This window comes from Zootoca vivipara, chromosome 5 (assembly GCF_963506605.1).
Source record: "Zootoca vivipara chromosome 5, rZooViv1.1, whole genome shotgun sequence".
NCBI lineage: Eukaryota > Metazoa > Chordata > Lepidosauria > Squamata > Lacertidae > Zootoca > Zootoca vivipara.
In genome coordinates, this window is record NC_083280.1 from 37,853,044 (window position 1) to 37,860,315 (window position 7,272).

Genomic DNA, 7,272 nt, shown 5'->3' on the forward strand with positions numbered 1-7,272 from the left:
GGCAGCCCTGTTTAGGGGAGCTTTTAATGTTTAATAAATTATTGTATTTCAATACTTCTGTTGGAAACCACCCATTATTATTATTATTATTATTATTATTATTATTATTATTCAGGACCGAAAGTAGGACCGAAGGGAAAGGGAAAGTAGGACCCAAGGAAAAGGAAAACAACTTTGGCGGTTTCAGGCCTTGGGCAGAATCCTTTAGTCTATCTTCCTAAAGGGGGGTGTGAAGTGGTGGTCCACACACCCCTTACAGTGGTGATACCAGGGTTCCCCGTTAAAGGGGTCTTGAGGGGAGGCATTGGCAATACGCCAAGAGGTTGTCATTGCTCTCCCCTCCAATGGCGGTGAAACGGGGGACGGGGTCTCTGCTTAAACATATGTTCTCCAGAGCCAGCCCAATCCCCACACATTCTGGATAACCCTGAAGTCTCCCAGATCCCCAGCTAGGGAATGGGAAGGATAAACGCCCAATGCCTGAGCCAAGGTCTCCCTACATCTGAAACGTAATAAAGTTGTGGCCAATTTTAATCCCATAGCACGTTGTCTTGAGTCATTCTTCTGCTCAGGGGTCGCCTGGGGTTGGGGGGACGCTGCCTGTCCACACAAATGGTCTCCAGTGGTTCCATCTAGCTTGTCTCCTTAATGGGAAGGCTGGGTGGGGCAGAGAGAGTGTTGGGTGCTGCTACTCTAAGAAGCAAAGCTGACAGCACATGGGTGGTGGAATTCATAGAATAGAAAGATCCCGTATACCCTGGGTGCCTATTTATAAAATGGAAGAAGACTCTCTATAAACAATTCATCACTCTAGGTAGAACCAAAATGATGAGATAATTCTCACAAGCAGCTAAGGAACTCTCTTTTCTTCCAAAGGTACTTTGCTATCATCCTTTCTACTGGACTTCATTAGCTTCATCTTCTTGGCCACCTTGCAAATGTAACTTGCAAAAGATGGATGAAATTGCAGGGTGGGACCACTTCCTTCTATCCTTCTATCCTTCTCCCATTCTCCCCTTCCCCCACAAAACACACACAGACATCTCCATCTGCAGAAAGATCCTGTATGAATTGCAGATACAGTAATGCAGGATAGCTTCTAAAGGAGATCAAATACTATTATTATCGCTCTCTTGCTAAAATGGCTTATATCCGTAATGTAACTTTCTTTTCATGAAGGTCAACCAAACCATTACAGAAATGAATGGAGGCATTGTGGGCTTCTCTTAGCTAAATAAGAATGCCTTGCCCTGAGCTCTGCAACAATGAGGAGCCATCATGCTGAAGGTTTCTGTTTCCTTAAGGGCATGAAAGCCAATACATCATTAACTAAACACAGAGGTCAGAGGTCTCCACTTATATTTTTCTCATTTTAAATGACTATTTAAGGAAGGAGAATGGAGGAGGAAATGATGATGTGGATGAGAAAAATGAAACAATTCACCTACATGCCAAAAGGTTTAAATGCAACTCTTTGATTCTCCATGGACCCATTAAGGCTTCAGGAATTCAGAAACATCCCCTTTCGTGGCTGGATAAATAGGTGCTCAAGCACACCCAGAGGAGAAAAGCTATGAACAAGACCTCAAGGCAGTGCTCACTTCTTGACCCTCCCAGGGCTCTTACTAGCTGCTATAGAGGTACAGCTAAAGAATGCTGTGATTGGGCACAGAAGTGGGGCAGAGCTGCTATGCTAGCCACTGGCGTAGCAAGCCCAGGTGGTACCCGGTGCGGTGCCTGTGTGGCACCCCATATGGACTGCACATGTGCGGCATCCTGCGCATGCGTACTCCGTACGGGGTTCAGCACATGCGCAGTCCTCACAAGCTGCCGCTTGCGCGTGGCAGCTGTATAGGCTGCTGTGCGAGCGTCACCCTGTAAAGACTGTGCATGTGCAGCATCCCGTACAGAGTGCGCACATGCGGGATGCCGCACATGTGCAGTCTGTACGGGGTGCCTCTCGCACGACAGCCTATACAGCCATCGTGCGCAAGCAGCAGCCCATAAGGCTGCCATGCGAGAGCGGCAGCCCGTAAGGTGTGCCGAGTGTCACCCCCTCCAGGGTGGCAAAAGGGGCGGTCCACTTCCTGGCAGGTGAGTCACTGTTGCTTACTAGGAGAGGTGGAGGGGAGATCTGTGTGGTGCAAACCAAGCCCACCAGCTTGGCCCTGGGACTGTGGGTAGCCAGGACTGCACATGACATGGGTGTGTGGGCATCTGACAATGGACGAGCACGTTGGTGGGTGTGCTGACGTTGGACGTGCATGCTGCCACAGCGCGCATGGCCCCAACACAAAAAGTTGTGGGTGCCCAGCCCTGCCGTGGGAAATGTTGTGGGAGCTGGAGCGCCCACAGCCCGCACACTCGGCGCTTATGGTGCAAACACAGCAGCAGAACCCATCTGGTGCTCTTGCTCCTGTGTTGGACCAGCACCCAACTCCCCAATGAATGCCTCACTCTTTTCTCTCCCTGTAAGCAGCAGCATCCCCCCTGCCAGAAAACCAGCACAGTGACTGTACCCTACATGGCGAGCTGCTTTTATTGGGGTGCAAATACAGTGGTACCTCGGGTTACAAACGCTTCAGGTTACAAACTCCTCTAACCCAGAAATAGTACCTCGGGTTAAGAACTTTGCTTGAGGATGAGAACAGAAATCATGCTCCGGTGGTGCGGTGGCAGCAGGAGGCCTCATTAGCTAAAGTGGTGCTTCAGGTTAAGAACAGTTTCAGTTTAAGAATGGACCTCTGGAACGAATTAAGTTCTTAACCAGAGGTACCATTGTAACCGCAGATTCAAGTCCATGCTCACCTACAGTAAGTAGGCAAGTCATTATTTCTTAGCATAAGAGCCACCACAAACCAAGCAAAGAAACAGGTTAAGGCATGTTCCCAGTGCCATGGCAGTCTCTTTTTCCAGGTATGTGTATATGTAGCATATCAGCAAACCAAACAAATATATTATCGTTCTTCGCCATTGGCTAGCTGGCTTGGTCACTGTCCTTTCCTCCACTCATAAGCAAAATAATATTTTATTATTATTATTTATACCCTGCCCTTCCCGGTTCAAAAACCCAGGCTCAGGGTGGCTAACAACAAATTTAAAACACATAATTGTAATACAACATAAAAGCAGCATATAATACAGTATAAAAGCATGAATAACAATAAAATTCAAGTTCAAGAATCAATTTGGGGGAAATCCATCCTATAAACATTAGTCACCAAGGCTAGCTGGCTAAATTAGACCTACTTGGGCCAGTGAGGCGGCCAGGGGAGAATTAGCTGTGGGGTCCCAGAGTGGGTAATTTAATAAAAGAGGGGAGGGGGGAAAGAGAAGGGAAAGAAAAGATCAGGCTGAGTTCAAATTAAAGGCCAGGCGGAATTGCTCTGTCTTACAGGCCCGGCGAAAGGAGGTTAAACCCTAGTCTCATGGGACAGAGCATTCCACCAGGTCGGAGCCATCACTGAAAAGGCCCTGGCCCTGGTGGAGGATAGTCTGACTTCCTTAGGGCCCGGGACCTCTAAACTATGGTTATTCATGGACCTTAAGGTCCTCTGGGGGCATACCGGGTGAAATATACTCGGAGTCAAGAGTGAATTTCATGCTCTTTATTCAGCTCATAGTCATCAAGGAGGAGAAGAGAAGACGAATGGCTCTTTTCCCAAAACCATCTGCTTATATACATTATTTACACAATGGGCCTTGCGTGATTGGCTACTTCAGGGCTACACCTGTGGGCCAATTATATTGTGGATTGACTTTTGCCTGCAGCCTGATTGGCTGCTCCTACAGGCCAATCAGGTAGCAGATTCACTTCTGCCAGCCGCCTGATTGGCTGCTCCAGCAGGCCAATCAGGTTGCGGATTCACTTCCACCTGGAGTTGGATTGGGTAGCTCCCGCTGATTCTGAATCCTATTGTTCTAGGATTCAGCTCAGTACATAACACCGGGAGAGGCGGTCCCGTAAATACGAGGGCCCAAAGTACTCCACAGCTTGATGCTTGAGATAGAAAGAGTCGCTCTGCTTCCATTGCTGCAGGCACAAATGGTGGGCCATTTCCCCACTAATAGGAGGAGTGGTTGATATCAGTAGTGAGAGGCCAGAGGCATGAGCGGGGTGGGAGGGGCAGGCGGTGGGGTGGGGTGGACATGCCCTGCAGGTAAGATGGAAATGGTGCAATAACTAGGGGGTGGTGGAAAGAGAAGGAGGTGCTGGTTATCAGTGGATTTCTGGTCATGTCACTTGCAGGTTCCTCCCCTCCCAATTTTACGTGTATGCTTCTTTTCCACATAAAAGAATCATGCTCAAAGTAGCTTACAACAAAGAAAACACAAATGCATTTCAAACAAACGCAGTTTTACATGTCTTTATTCAGAAGAGAGGAAGGGAGGGGACTACTGTGCTTGAGTCCTACTTGGGGGTTTCCCAATAGAGCATCTGATTGGCAACTGTCAGAACAGGATGCTGGACTAGATGGGTCATTGGCTGGATCCAGCAGGCTCTTCTTTTGTTCTAAGTGTTCCATCTCATACCTGCATTTAAAAAAAAAATATTAAAAATCCATACAGGATTTATATTTAAATACAGTGGTACCTCTACTGACGAATAACTCTACTTACGAATGTTTCTACTTACGGACGGAGCTCCGTCCGCCATCTTGGATGCGGTTTAGATAGGATTTTTCCTACTTACGAATTTTTTGACAGGGTTGCTTCGACTTACGAATTTTTTCTCCCAATGCATTCCTATGGGATTCGACTTACAACTTTTTCCGACTTACAAATGTGCGTTCGGAACGCATTACATTCGTAAGTAGAGGTACCACTGCTATTTTGAATGTGTTTTCTTACAGAATACATCTTTCTAAATTTATTTGATTCTAAAATACAACGTTTATATGGATCTGGGTACTTTTTTGTCTGTGTCTTCTTCATGCTCTACTTTCTTTTACACAGAGGCCTTAAGATTCACTCGTAGCTTAGCCTTAGAGGGAGGATGAGTCATCTTCCACAAGCTGATGCCCTTGACATTCCAGGGCTGGTGGTGAACCCATCACACTAATTATTGGTTCAATAAAGAAGAGACATCCATCACCTCGCCCTGGGCCATATAGCTGCAATTTCCTTAACAAAATTGTGGTTGGCTACAGCTGGAGATGTAGGCAGGGAGGGGTGCTCTCTGCTCCCTCCATCACCCAAAACATAGACAGAAACCTGCTATTTGTTTTAGTTCTGTGCTTGCTGGATACAAGACAGACAACCCAAACAAACTTCTGCCTCTCTCTTCTAGAGAGGGATGGTACTGATACATTGGTTAGTGTCTGCACCTGCCAGGGGGTTGGAGGACTCCAGAACCCCGTGCAGATACTTATCTGACATCATAGCATGCCATTTGTCCATGGTCTCTGATTTCTCCAGCTTTTCTGTGGCATCCCTCCCTTGAGATCATAGATAGATCCACATTTTTGAAACACAGGATGTAACTCAAGCCATTCCAAGAGGGTTGCACAAACTACTTGAGCAATGCAATCATATATATATATATATATATATATATATATATATATATATATATATATATAATTAAAACAGGAAGAACCTTCAGAAACCCAAAGAACCTTCAGCTGTCACACTTCAACAAAAAGCCTTTCTAATTTTTTTCTAGTGACATCTTGCTTGTGGCTATTTGCAGAATACATCTCCAGGTTTATGTTGCTAACAGGGCATTTCTATAAATGTCTCCTCAGAAGTATGATCCACTGAGTTCAATGCATCTTACTCCAAGGTAAGTAACAAACTGCAGCCTTAAAAACCACCTCATTTTGCTTTTGTTGACATTCAACAGTGAAATACCTTATTCCTAAATACCTGTGCTCTAAAACAGGGAAGTGTTTTTCAATGTACAGTATGCTGAAAAATGTTACGGCATTATGCATTGCCTAGCGAGGAATAAAAATCAAGTTAGCAGAGAATCCCTGTGTTTGGTTTTCATTATTTACAAATTCTGCAACTCAGCTAACTCCAGCCTTAGTTATTCTTCTTCGCTTTCTGCTGTGAGGGAAAATGTATCAGAATCCTGTTTTCTCCTTTTAACTCCAATGGGCCTCAACGGAGAATTAAGTTGAGGATGGCTTCATGCAATTTCACACACACACACAAATGTGGAGGAGGGAGTTCATGGAGGAGGGAGTTCATAAGTTGGATACTGGATACCTGATCACTTGTGCACAGCTCTTTCCTTGAATACAGTGGTACCTCGGGTTACAAACACCTCGGGTACAAACACTTCAGACTCTGCTAACCCGGAAGTAGTACCTCGGGTTAAGAACTTTACCTCAGGATGAGAACAGAAATCGCGCACCAGTGGTGCGGCAGCAGCGGGAGGCCCCATTAGCTAAAGTGGTACCTCAGGTTAAGAACAGTTTCAGGTTAAGAACGGACCTCCGGAATGAATTAAGTTTGTAACAAGAGGTACCACTGTAAAATGATAGGTCAGGGGTCAGCAAACTTTTTCAGCAGGGGGCCGGTCCACTGTCTCTCAGACCTTGTGGGGGGCCGGACTGTATTTTTTTTTAAAAAATGAATGAATTCCTATGCCCCACAAATACCCCAGAGATGCATTTTAAATAGAAGGACAATTCTACTCATGCAAAAACACCAGACAGGCCCCACAAATAACCCAGAGATGCATTTTAAACAAAAGGACACATTCTACTCATGTAAAAACATGCTGATACCCGGACTGTCCGCGGGCCGGATTTAGAAGGCGGTTGGGCCGCATCTGGCCCCCGGGCCTTAGTTTGGGAACCCCTGTGATAAGTCATTCTACCATTACATTTTTGCCTAAATGACTCCATATGATACTGAGGCAAACAATGTTCAAATAGGCTTCATTTTCTCATTTCTGTAGTGCTTTGTGCCCATAAAGTATTTTCAGGGCCATCACAATTGGGGATGTGAAACGCTTCACACACTCAGAATAGAGTCCAGAAATTTTGGGAGCCACAGAAACTACATTTCCTATTGTTTCCAGCATCTCTAAATGTGGTTGCACATGCTCATAGCTGAGTCTAGGCCTAGCGCAACCCCCCATTTTCACCCTTTACCCCTGCAGTGCTAACTTCAGGAAAAGGAGGCAACAGAAACAGATGCTGAGGCGGATAACACAAAGAGATTCAGCTAGGACTTTTTGGAGTCATGCCCCAGTTACAACTGGATCCAGAGAGCAGACTCTCCAAGTGTCCCAATTTCCCAGGGACAGTCCTGGATTTA